Below are 13,514 nucleotides of genomic sequence, written 5' to 3'. Positions count from 1 at the left end.
AACAATAGCTATCATGCAAGTATAAAAGTCACACCATATGAGGCTCTATATGGCAGGAAATGTAGAACTCCATTATGTTGGAATGAGGTGGGGGAGAAATAGTTGGTTGGACCTGAACATCTTCAGCAAACTACCGACAAAATCCAGGTGATTAGGGATAACATTAAGGTTGCTAAGGATCGGCAGAAAAGTTATGCAGATAAGCGGAGAAAGCCAATAATGTTTCAAGTCGGTGATAAAGTTATGTTAAAGGTGTCCCCATGGAAGGGCGTTGTTCGTTTTGGTAGGCGGGGGAAGTTAAGTCCTCGCTACGTTGGACCCTTTATAATTAAGGAACAAGTTGGAGAGGTGGCCTATCGATTGGAGCTACCAAGGGAAATGCAGGGCATTCATAGCACATTCCATGTCTCTAATCTAAAGAAGTGTCTAGCGGATACCGCCATGGAAGTGCCACTTCAAGAAATTAAGGTTGATGAGAAGCTACGATATACAGAAGAACCCGTTGCGATTATAGATCGAAAGGTCAGAAAGTTAAGGAATGTGGAGATACCACTGGTGAAAGTTCAGTGGAAGTATCATAAAGGTTCGGATGCAACATGGGAGACCGAGCGAGATATGAAGGCTAAATACCCTCATTTATTTGATTAATTTAAATTCCGAGGATGGAATTTTTCTAAGGGGGGAAGTTTGTAATAACTCACAAAAAAATATATATATGTAATATATATAATCTGATTATATCAATCTAAAAGAAAGGGGATTAGTTCACAATTAATGGGTTAATTATATACAAATTATGAGGCTTAATGATCAAAACCGTCACCTTGATTAGGCTAGTTAAATACGAGCAAATGAAAGGGTTTCGCCGGTTATAGACTTAGGCATTATATAAAGCTTGAGAAATCAAGTGAAAACCCACTGGAATTGTGAAAAGAGACGAAGAATCAAGGGAGAAATCGGGTGTGGAGGTTGTTGAAGATTTTCAGAGTTTTCTAGGAATTAAGGTATGTATATTCGATTTAAGCGTGATTAAGTTGCTTGATTAGGTTTGTCTGATTCGATTATGTCTTTTGGTTCCATACCACGTTTTGTTTCGGGCCACTAGTGATGCAACTGATAAAAAAATTGAAATGTTAATTCTTGAAAATAAAAAATAAATATTGCTTACCTGTATGATTACTGAAAATTGCTTATGGGTATATTTTCGTATGATGTGGGGACGATTAGAAGTGATTTTTACATATTTATTTGTCATTATATTGAGTTAAGTCAAAGCTTCAGTTTCCTTTAAAAATGGCAGCTGAGAAATAAGTTACGGGTAAAGAAGAGAATATGTCGGACTATTCGTTATTGAATGGTTGGACATAATACTTTATTTAAAAAAATAATATAATGCAAGTACAAAGGGTAACTAGTCAAAGTCTTGTGGCAAGTTCACGGTATGATTTACCTTTTTGAAACTACATTTTACATATTCGACCTCTTTGGTTTTTATGACTTGCTGGTTTCTTTTTATAAGATACGAATTTAACAACTTCTTTGGTTTTAGTCCATACAATTTTTACATTTTGCTATGGATCTTTTCATTATGAAACATACAACCGTTTTTTTTAAACACCTTATAAATATTAGAGGTACCATTGTAGGCTGAAATACATTATTTAATTGATTATTTCATTGATTTTCTTTTATTAATGCTAAAGGTGAAACTTTGTCATTTAATTATATTGGTATAATTAAAAAGGAAAAATATATTTTTCAAAAGGTTACTATGAATGTCACGATTAACGTCATTAAGTATTAATCACTATGTTGGCCGAATGAAAAACGAGGATATCGGAACCAAAATGACTGCATAGAGTGTTATGTAGAAGGGAGCCTTAGAAATATGTTGGTTAAATGTAGGGAGCGTGCAACGTGACAAGCTTTGGTTAAGACCTAAATCCAACAAGGTGAGTTTCGTGTGAATTTTGTGGTTGTTTGCATGAAAAGTTGATTCTAAATTATTTGTATTTATATGTTACTGTTGTTATTGCTATGAATATTTGTGTGAAATTTTGTGAATTATTTCATATAAAAGGGTGAAAGTGGTGGGTGACATATAGGGAATAGGTGTATTTACACGGTCCTATTATTAGTCGTCGTACGGGGTCTTAGTACGCGGCGGAGAGCTTACGCTCTATTTATCTAGCCGTAAGCATATTTGTTGTGCCCGGCGGAGGGACTCGTTCCTTGGAAGTGACAGTAGTTCCCTAATGTGTCACCAAGGGTGGAAAGAAATGAAAAGATTTATATTGATAAATTGTTGCATTATTTTATTTTATTGACGTCAATATGCATGAAAACCACGAACTCACTAGGCCCTAGGCTTACCCATTAGAATTTTTAAATGCACGCAACCCAGGAAATAACGTAGCAAGTGGCAGCGGGAATGGAAAGGATAAAGTTCAGACTTGAAGAAGGCGACAAGTTTTGAGGAAGACGTAGCGCACCAAGTGTTTAATTAAAAATCTATTTGCTTCCGCTATTATTATTATTATTAATAATTACGTTAGTATTTAAATCTTGAATTTTGGAAGTTTTGGGACTATGTTAAGTTATTTTGGTATTTGAAATTTGGGGCGTTACACAAACACACAATGCAATAAAATGATATGAGAGAGGAGGAAGGTATCAAAATTTCGGTTTCTTCTTCTAAGAAAGAGTGGTCAAAATTCTCATTCTCAAGGACTCTATTTATAGTGCACCATGCATGCTATGGATAACCCTAATCTGAATATGGTAATTATTCACCTCCTTTAATTATATATATATATATATATATATATATATATATATATATATATGATAAGATATTCTAGAAACTCTAGAATAATCTTTCATATATCATTAAGAAACCATCTACCCTTCCCCTAGGAAGCTTCTGGGCCCCTTTGCTCAACCATTGAACAGTTGCACTTTAAGTCCCTCACTACTACAAAAACACCCTTTTACGACATGCAAATACGTGTCAAGGAAGGCCCTTTCATAATGAAAGACGACACGCTTTTGCGCGTCGTTTATTTACGACACGCATTTACGACACACAGTCACGACACGCTTTTACGACGCTCATTTATGACACACAATGTGTATCAAGGAAGGCCCTGTCATGAAGGAAGACGACACACATTTGCGTGTCGTAACCCTACGACGCGTGTTTAGGTCACGATTGTGTATCATTAAATCCCCTATTATAAATGAAGATGACACACATTTGCGTGTCATATTTTTAAATGTTTTAAAAATTTTATATTTTTGACAGAATTACTAATTTTCAAATAAAACAACATATTGAAATTATCATAATACAAAATAAAATAACATACATAAGAATGATAATTCATTTCAAAAAAATATCATATGCCAAATACAAATAATCATTCCAATACTATTTATTATAAAAAAACAAAACACAACATTAAAAGGAACTCATAAATAACTTCGCATTTAGTAGTCTCCATGGAAGTGTTATGCCTTGCAACGTCACCCATCAAATAAGGAGCATCAACTCCATGGACACGTTCAAGTATCTCTTTAGAGCATCGATAAGAAAAACGGTGAGTTTTGGGTGATGATTCATCAGAATCTTCTGGTGTACTGGATAAAGATACTCTCCCAATATCCGGACATCCAACAACAATATTTGCACTTTTGGGTGTGCATGAATCATTGATCCTTTCAAGAGTTTTTGAAACTCTATAGAATCTTTCATTTGCTGTTAAAAACAAATGTGTATTGTATATATTGGTAAAAAGAGTAAATTACAACCATGTCCCACACCGAGAAGTATCATAAACAAATAGCGAAATAACAGTTGTGATAGAAAAGATTCATATCTTGCCTTTGAGGTGGTTACTAAGAGTTGCAGGTATAACTTCAAATGGATGCACGCCATTTGCTTTTTCATTTGCCTTCTCTCCTTTCTTGCGTCTCATTGGCTTATGACTGCCCATGCCCATAATCAAATAAGTTAAATCAATAAATATTAAAAAAATAAAACATATATTGGACTTACCAAAAGCAAATTGACTGTTGTCTAGGATCAACAATGTTGCCAAAAATCTGAAAATTATGTATTCCAGGAGAAAAATAGTGTTTGTTATAAAATACAAATATAAAAAATCTATAACTCCTAGATAAGGGATAAGCCATGAGCTACTTTTACTTTAGAGTGTAAATTAAACAAACAATATTATTTCTAACATCAAAACTGCATGTATCGTACTTCATAGAGACAATCACTACCTGATAATCTTCATTTACCTGTGCAACAAACAGTAATAATATAAATATACTAAAGATAAAAAATAAACAAGTGAAAACAAAAGGTGGAAGATTCATGAAATTTACCAACCCAGAACTCAAAGCAAAACAGATCGTGTGATGAGATTAAGTGAAGCCTTAGACCCTGATAAAACAAAAATCAACATAATCATCATACCCTACGTGAGTCTCTTGCTACCCAAGACATATAATGGATTGATATGGACACTATCCTACCAACACTTTTCTTCCTCTTTCCTATCTACTGCTAGATAGATCATATTTTAACCTACTAAAATGGATTCATAAAATTCATAAGCAATATAAACATGTCAGCCTTTATATATTAGCAAAACTTGTTGCTTTATATATTATTAAATCTCATAAACTGTTTAAAGAATACTTTCTGTCCAAAAAGATAGCTTGAAATGAAAGATTACATACTTGACTTCATAAGAAACTAAAGGTATGTCAGGCATCCTTGTTAGATAATGCCAAATCGCAAACTCATAGTTATCGACACCTCTTCGTATGTTAATTATGGTGTTAAAGAGTTAAGAAAACTAAAGTGAGATCACAATGTCAAATCTGAGAGAATACCTGGTAATGACAACAGGGATGCCAGCTTGTGAAGCATAAACTGCAACTTTTACTTTAGTAGTCATACCACCTCTTCCTAACCTAGTCTTATCACCAAAGGTAATTGTATTCTCCATTTTTTCCTTGATGTATGTATAAATTAGCTTGGATGGAGGATCACTAAGAGGCCCATTATAAAGCCCATCTACATCACTTAATAGCACAAGAAGATCAGCTTCAACTCCAAAGCCAGTAAGGCTGCCAGGCTGTCATTATCCCAAAATTTTCCAGAAGAATCCTGTAAAAGTTTGGAGTGAATAAGGCAATAAGTAAGAAATACAAATTTATTATGTATATACATATATATAAGTCAAACAAGATGTACCTCATATGGAACTCTGCGGGTACTAATGGAATCATTCTAATTGAGTACATGAATATCTTTTAAAGATAACAAAGAATCCAACAGCTGCACATGTCTTCCAATCAAGCTCAGCTTGTGGTTTCTGCAGATCCACAATGCTTCAAAATAAGAAAAAATCATCAGTCATCAAAAATCTATCTAGATTAACAAAAACTATGAGTTAGTTACAGCTTACCTGCTGTTGATTATTTCTGTTCAACAAACCCTGTCTCATTTTTAATGAAGATTTTCATAACTTCTAGCAACAATAACATATCCTTATGGGTCTAATGGTTAGATTCTTCGTAAGCTTTGGTAGTATTATCCTTCAAAAAACCAAGATCTAAACCAGCAACACTTGCTCTTTTGCTCCTACAATCCAGGCATAATAGTATCTCAACCACTTTGAGGCCCTGATAATTGATAATACTGAGAGATATAGAGCCATAATTGCATCAATTTTCAGAGAGAAACCTATGAATTTTATTGGTCAAACCAGAGCTTTCAACACTATTGGTAGACAATTATGGGTTTGTATCTGATGCTTTTATCTTACACGTGGGTTTATAAAACTGGAAAAATCGATCAGTAAATTGCAAGCATATTGCAGGTACACGTAGTTCTTCCTTAAAACTCTTGACGAGATACAAGCCCACAAGATCATGGTGATGCGTTTTGCTTACCTGATCAAAATTGGGCGTTTGGGTTTTCACGATATATGAGGATTTATATTTCAATTTGGAATCCTTGTGTTCTTGCTTAATTAGACGCAAATTGATGTGACGATGAGAGAACCAAGTCGATTTTGGTGTTTCATTGACCCAATCAAGTGATGAGTCGAATCACGCGGTAGGTCTAGGCTATAGTCCAAAATTAAATCGGATCCATAAACAAAGGTCGATGTCTTACCATTTACGACTGGATTTTCTTTTGGAACGATGATGACGGTGGCTACATAACAGGAAAGCGCGTGTAACATCCTAAAAATCATGACCAAAAATTTCTTTTTAAAACATTAATAAAAACATAAGTAATCAAATCATTTCATCCATAAAAAAAGGTTTATAAATCAAAATCAAAGTGTCGTATCAAACATGACCTTTTATCAGACTAAAAACATCCCAGGCTAAAATTCTTGGTGTGTGCCATACGATCATCCCGAGCTCTTCCCTCCGCTACCGGAAGTACCGAAAACCAAAACTGAAAATCGTAAGCACGAAGCTTAGTGAGTTCACCATCCTACCGCATATCACACATGCATAGCCACATACTCATAACCACATTTGGGCCCCCGCCCGCTGCATCGGGACTTACCCGACATCGGACTCTCTCCACCATCGAGCCCCACCCGACATCAGGCCCCGCCTGGCATCGATCCCCGCTTAGTATACATATCTATCTCTCTTAGGCCCCGCCTGTCTTTGGGCGTCGCCCGCTATACACTTACTGAAGGGTTTTGAGCATTCTAACACTCTTATGGTGTACACGCAACCCTAGAAACCTTGGATCTATGTTTTGTTTATTATACATGCAAAATTGATTTTTCAAGGTTCTCAACCTAACTAGCATGTTATGGGGTACTTGTAATATAAAAACTTTAGTAGAATAACATACCTTTACTTGTGGTTGATTGCTTGGAGTCTTGAGAGCCTAGCACCAATAATGTTCATGCCTCAAGTGGAATCATAAATCACCAAAACCCCTTGGAAGACTTGAGAGAATAGTATGCACTAAGTAGAAATCGGCCCACCTTGTTCTAACACACATTAGTGCCATTTCATGTGCCAAAGACCTCTTTATATAGTATGGTGGATTAGGGTTACATCCATGTAAACCCTAATACCTATGACCTTTCATTTGCATAGGATCCATGGGTTAAAAACTCCATGGACTATTCATGCAAGCTTAGCCCATCCTAAATGAACTTGGCCCATTATATATATATATATATATATATATATATATATATATATATATATATAAGAGTCCGTATTTAATTAGTTCCTTTTAATCACTAAATTAATTCTAAATTAATTCTTGATCAATACTAATTAAATAATATGATTTCATATTAATATATTATAACTAATAATATATTAATAAATCATAACTATACTATTCTCAAAAGATTATCCATATAAATTGCTTTGGTGAAGTGCAACCCAAATGGACCATGCTGGGTCGGGTCAAGTACATACCAAATATAGTTAAAGACTTAGACACTTTATCCAACAGTCTCCCACTTGGGTAAGTCTGATAATTATACTTGCAAGTATGACTTCAGGAACCAACCAACAACTGTAGCTCTTAAAACTCTGTTGAACTATGAAGTACCATTTTAGATAAGTGATCATATAATCCTTTGTTCTAGATATCAGCCGGACAAATACATGGAACAATGTCGTACTTATTTTCTAGCAGTTTGTTTCCTGATCTCCGATTTTTTCGACATAGAACTAAACTGAACACATCAATTTGGTTCTGACCAGGCCCGACACATAGGTAAAAAAAAATCATCGAGGGGCCCAAATATCGCATTTAATCCACCAAGGACTAAATGGAACAGATAAACTTCAACTCATATGCTTGTTCTACTACTTGTTGAATCATAAAAAAGGCACTCATTTTATAACATCAAGTTAATGATGCGTTTTCGTACAATCAATGCACAAGCAACTCATAGGCAACAACTCATATCTCTAGGTTTGAAGAGTTATATGATATTACCATCTCACGATCACTTGAGATAAATTCCATGAAGTGATACAAGTGAGCATGGGTTTAATCCAATACTCAAAACTTATGAGCACTCATGAGTGTTGTAGCAACTTTTGCTATGTCTAACACCTTAAAAATCTACAAGCTCAATTCATGACAGTCTTGATTCATACCTACTTCCAACATATGACTGACTGTGGAGAGTTTGAATAAAGTAATTATTTTGGAAGTCAAAACATGCAAAATTGAAACAATAGTAAACAATTGACACAAGATAGCAACACCTTACTTATAAATAAACAACAACTTTTAGTTAGTCATCAAATGTCAATTACATTTTACGCATTTCAGAAATAGCTATCTAATCTGTAAAACTAATATCATCCTTCAACACTTTGTCCACATAGGTGCTTTGATAAAGTCCAATTAGTCTTTTACTCCTTTCTCTCAATATCCTTATACCTAGGATATAGGCAGCTACTCCAAGGTCCATCATAGTGAAACACTTCCCAAGCCAGGACTTAACCTCCTACAAAGTTGGGATGTCATTTCCTATGAGTAGTATGTCATCCACATACAATACCAAAAAGCTAACTATACTCCCACTAGCTCTGACATATACATAGGACTCATCTTCGCTTCTCGAAAAGCCAAACTATTTGATTTTCTCATCAAAACAAAGATTCCAGCTGCAAGATGCTTGTTTCAATCCATAAATGTATTTCTCAAGCTTGCACACTTTATAAGGGTACTCTGCACTGACAAACCCTCTGGCTGATTCATGTAAACATCCTCAGCCAACTTTCCATTAAGGAAAGCGGTTTTGACATCCATTTGCCATATTTCATAATCATGAAATGCAGCAATGGCAAACATGACCCTAATAGACTTAACCGTCGCTACTGATCAGAAGGTTTCATCATAGTTAACTCCCTGAGTTTGAGTGAAACCCTTCGCAATTAGTCGCGCCTTATAAGTGTGCATTTTCCCATCCATGTCGGTCTTCTTCTTGAAGATCCGTTTGCACTCGACCGTCTTACGACCTGATACATTGTCAACCAAGTTCCAAACTTGATTATCATACATGGACTGTATCACGCTATTCATAGCCCCTTTCCATTTAGCAGACTCAGGGCCTGCCATGGCTTCTCTATAGCTATTAGGTTCATCCAAATTTATCAGTGTACTATCATTGATAAATGTATCACCTTCCGCAGTAATATGGAAACCATAGTAATGCTCAGCAGGGTTCCTAACTCTAGTGGAATGCCTCAGAGGTACAGACTCTTCAGATGGTTCAACATGAGTTTCCTCCTTAGGTTGATTGCTAGGGTTTGAGGTTCCTTCACCACTTGACTCTTGAAGCTCTTCGAGGTCAATTTTCCTCCCACTGTTTCCTTTACTTATAAATTCTCTCTCGCGAAAGATCCCTCTCCTTCCTACAAAGACCACATTCTCATTGGGTCTGTAGAAAAGGTAACCAAAGGATTTCTATAGGTAGCCGCTGAAAATACACCGCTCAATATGAGGTTCGAGCTTGTCCTGAGTCTCACTTCTCACGAGAGCCTCGCAACGCCAAATCTTGATGTGGTCTAGATTGGAAACTTTCCCAGTCCACATCTTGTGAGGTCTTTTGGCAACCTTCTTGGTAGGGACTAGATTAAGGATATGGGTGACAATATCTAAGGCATACCCCCAAAATGAGATTGGTAACGAAGCTCATCATGGAAAAAACCATGCCCAAGAAGGTTTGATTGCACCTCTCAGCCACACCATTAAGTTGTGGTGTTCTGGGAGGTATCAATTGTGAAACAATTCCACATTCCTTAAGATAGTTAAGGAACCCTGTACTAAGATACTCTCCTCTTTGATCGGATCAAAGCATCTTAATGTTCCTGCCCAGTTGATTCTCGACTTCCTGTTTAAACTCTTTGAACTTTTCAAAGGTTTCCGACTTATGCTTGATTAAGTATACATAACCATATCTACTATAATCATCAGTAAAAGTCATATAGAAGCGGTAAGCATCCCTAGTGGCAGTTGTTAAGGGTCCACACACATCCATATGTATGAGGTCCAACAAACCTTCACCCCTAGCACAAGTACCAGTGAAGGGTGACTTTGTCATTTTTCCATGCAAACAAGACTCGCAACTATCATCCGACCTTAAGTCAAATGACTCCAAGACTCCAACCTTTTGGAGTTGGCCTATACGCTTCTTGTTGACATCATTCCTATGGTGCACATGCAAACCCTAATAAATTTTGGATCTAGTTTGTCTAATGAACATGTAACTGATTATCCAAAGCCGAAAACCCTAGATCTAATAAACTATAAATGAAATTACGGTTTAGATCTTACCATTGATTGTTATATAGCAATAACAATCAATTCCTTGGCTTCAAAAAGCTTAGTGCCTCAAGTGTTGCACCTCTAATGGAGTCACAAACACCACTAAGCAACAAGGATGAAGAGGGAGGAGAGAGGAGGCAGCAAAAAGGCTGGAAACCCTAATCAAAGTGTTAGCCACGTTTTTGGTGCCTAAGGGTTCCTTATATACTTAGGCTATTAGGGTTTTGCACTTAGGAAACCCTAATTTGACTGCTTAGGCCCTAAGCAGCCCGTGGACCCCTTTAGAATATCCCTTGGATGAATTCCTAGTGGGCTTCCCGTAGAATTCTTCCAACCTACTATTATTAGGTGATCCATAGCCCAATTGTAATTATCTTATAATTACAATTCTAGTCCCTTTAAGTTTAATTAATCTCTTTTAGCCACAAAATTAATTCTTAATTAATTCTTCACTAATATTAATTAAAAAATATGATTTCTCCTTTAATATATTATTCTCATAATATATTAATAAATCATAATTGATCCTTTCTCTCCTTAATTCATCCTACAAATCGCTATGGTGAAGGCAACCCAAAAGGACCATGCTCATAATCGGGTCAAGTACATACCAAAATAGTTAGGGACTTAGACACTAATCCAACAGTCTCCCACTTGGATAAGTCTAATAACTATTTTACATGACTTCAGAACCTAATCAACAATCGTAGCTTTCAAAAGCCGCTGTCAACTCTGATCTTATCAGATAACGTGTCCTTTGGATAGGGGATCATATATTCCTCCATTCTCAAGATATCGTATAGACATGAATTTCGATCATTCTCTCTATACTATTTCCCGACTTCCGATTTATAACGACTGACAACAGACTACAATTGAACACATCAACTTAGTCCCGACTTGGCAAAGCGCTTAGGGTGTCATCACTAAATCATCAAGGGGCCCACAGATATCGCTTTTTATTGTACTTTGGGTAGATGGAATGGATAAACTTTGACTCAAATGATCGCTTGCTCTTACTCATCAAATCACACACAACAATATGTTTTATAACACCAAGTTACTAGTGCGTTTACATATTATCAATGTGCAACCGAATTGTAATTACAACTCACACGTCTCGGTTTCTAGAATATACAATATTATCGTCTCACAATCACTCGTGACAAAAAACCATGAAGTGATTCAAGTGAGAATGGGTTTAATCCAATACTCTAATCTTATTAACGTACTCATGAACTCTGCAAAAACTTGTGCTATGTCTAAACACTTTAGACAATCTACAAACAGATTCTTGATAGTCTTCCTTCATACCTACTTCCAACGTATGACCGACTGTGGAGGTTTGAATAACCCAGTTATTCTGGAAGTCAAAACATGCAAAATTTAAACACAACAATAATAATACTCAATCCTATATGACCCCGAAACTTTTGAGTGTAAATAAAACACTTCTATTTAAACACCATATTGATTACTCATTATTAATTGTTTAATGTTTCAGCTAATCAACTTATTACTTGAATTACAACAATAGCTGTCCCATGCTCCGAGCATGCACACCATGTTTACCTATGGTCCATACTTTGTGAATTAGATAAATTGAAAACTTTTCCAATGATGCTCATTTCACAATTCCTAATCCTCATCGCTAGTGTAAGAACACAAGGTCCTTGCCACTACTAGAATACGTTAGATTCTAACATTTTATGCAACGATCCTTTCGTAAAGTCATAGCACAAAAGTCACCAAGACTTGGCCAATGAAATCACAAGGTTCTCTATCAGAAATGGTTACAAAACAATTCTATGGATGTGATGTCTCTCACTCAAAGTACATTCCTTTGAACATCCTTTTTGCATAAAATTTTCTACTCTATACATAAATTCTTAATTGCCAACTCCCAATATGGAAACATTTCCATATTTTCCATACGACAACTCATTCTTAATAAAATCTTATCTATTCATAATAATGTCGATATGGTCCATCCAATATTATACTTCCAGCTACTCACAAGCGACCAATCCTCAACGAACTTTGGATCATCCTTTGATAGTTGTTTAATTATTTTAGTCAAAACCAATTCTAATCCCTTTTCCCTCTTAATGCATTGGGCATTTGGAAAATTTTAGAACGATCAAACATTATAGCATATGCAATCGATCCTATACCCGAAGCGTATGGGACACGATTCATAATGTCTTACATAAAGACGCGATACTTTACCAGTCTTTTGCTATAATATTTCTAATTTCCATGTTCTCACAACTTTTTGATTATGAAAAGGGATGTCGTAATCTTAACCAAATTTTTGAGAATGCAATTATCCTTTCCATATATAGAATTTCCTCATGTTGAACCATTCCAACACAACATTCATATATATTTGACTAAATTTGATTAAAATTCCACAATCTAAGCCTTTAGATTTGAAATAAAGTATAATATTTCTCTCTTAATTATAGCAAAACAACTTTTCAACCCTTGTAACTTTGCAAATTGAATCCTTGTTGTTCTATAATTAATATTTCTAACTAGCAATACTTAAAATAATAATCATGCTCCCACTAACACAATGATTATTTCCTTCTTAGCATAACACTTATGCTCCCACTAGCTTTGACATGAATTTAGAAAATAATTGAACTTCCAGAAGACAATGCTTATTGAATTCCTTAAGTTCATATTTCTAATAGCTAATGCTTTGATAAGCCTTTAACTAAGTTTCTTAAACTCATACACCTTTGTCTTAGAAAGCTCACATGTGTGTCTAAACAAATTCAGAACTTATGTTACTAAGTCCCAAAAGTTCAGACTAATTGCCAAATCTCACAATTCGAACTATGAAGAGGAATGCCGTAATCAAAATCGAATTTGAGAATACAATTTACACAACTACTATCTCCATAAAATCTCTCTTAGTGAAAGCATTTCCTCACAATCATTTTCATGAAGGAGGGAAGCCTTATGTCACTTAGATTCTATAGTGTATGTGTTCCTATCCATATGAATTTTGCCAAAACCAAGGTTTGCGACAAATTCAAGCTCGTATGGACTGAACTTGTTTAATTTTGATTCCTTGCCTCATGGTAGCATGAATGCCCACCATGCCTTCCAAGAAACTCACCCCTACATATCAATGCAATTTCCATTG

The sequence above is a fragment of the Lactuca serriola genome, chromosome 4 (assembly GCF_051521515.1).
Source record: "Lactuca serriola cultivar US96UC23 chromosome 4, Lser_US96UC23_V15, whole genome shotgun sequence".
In the NCBI taxonomy this organism is placed as follows: domain Eukaryota; kingdom Viridiplantae; phylum Streptophyta; class Magnoliopsida; order Asterales; family Asteraceae; genus Lactuca; species Lactuca serriola.
The sequence above is the reverse complement of the archived record's forward strand: the minus strand, read 5'-3'. Positions refer to the sequence as shown.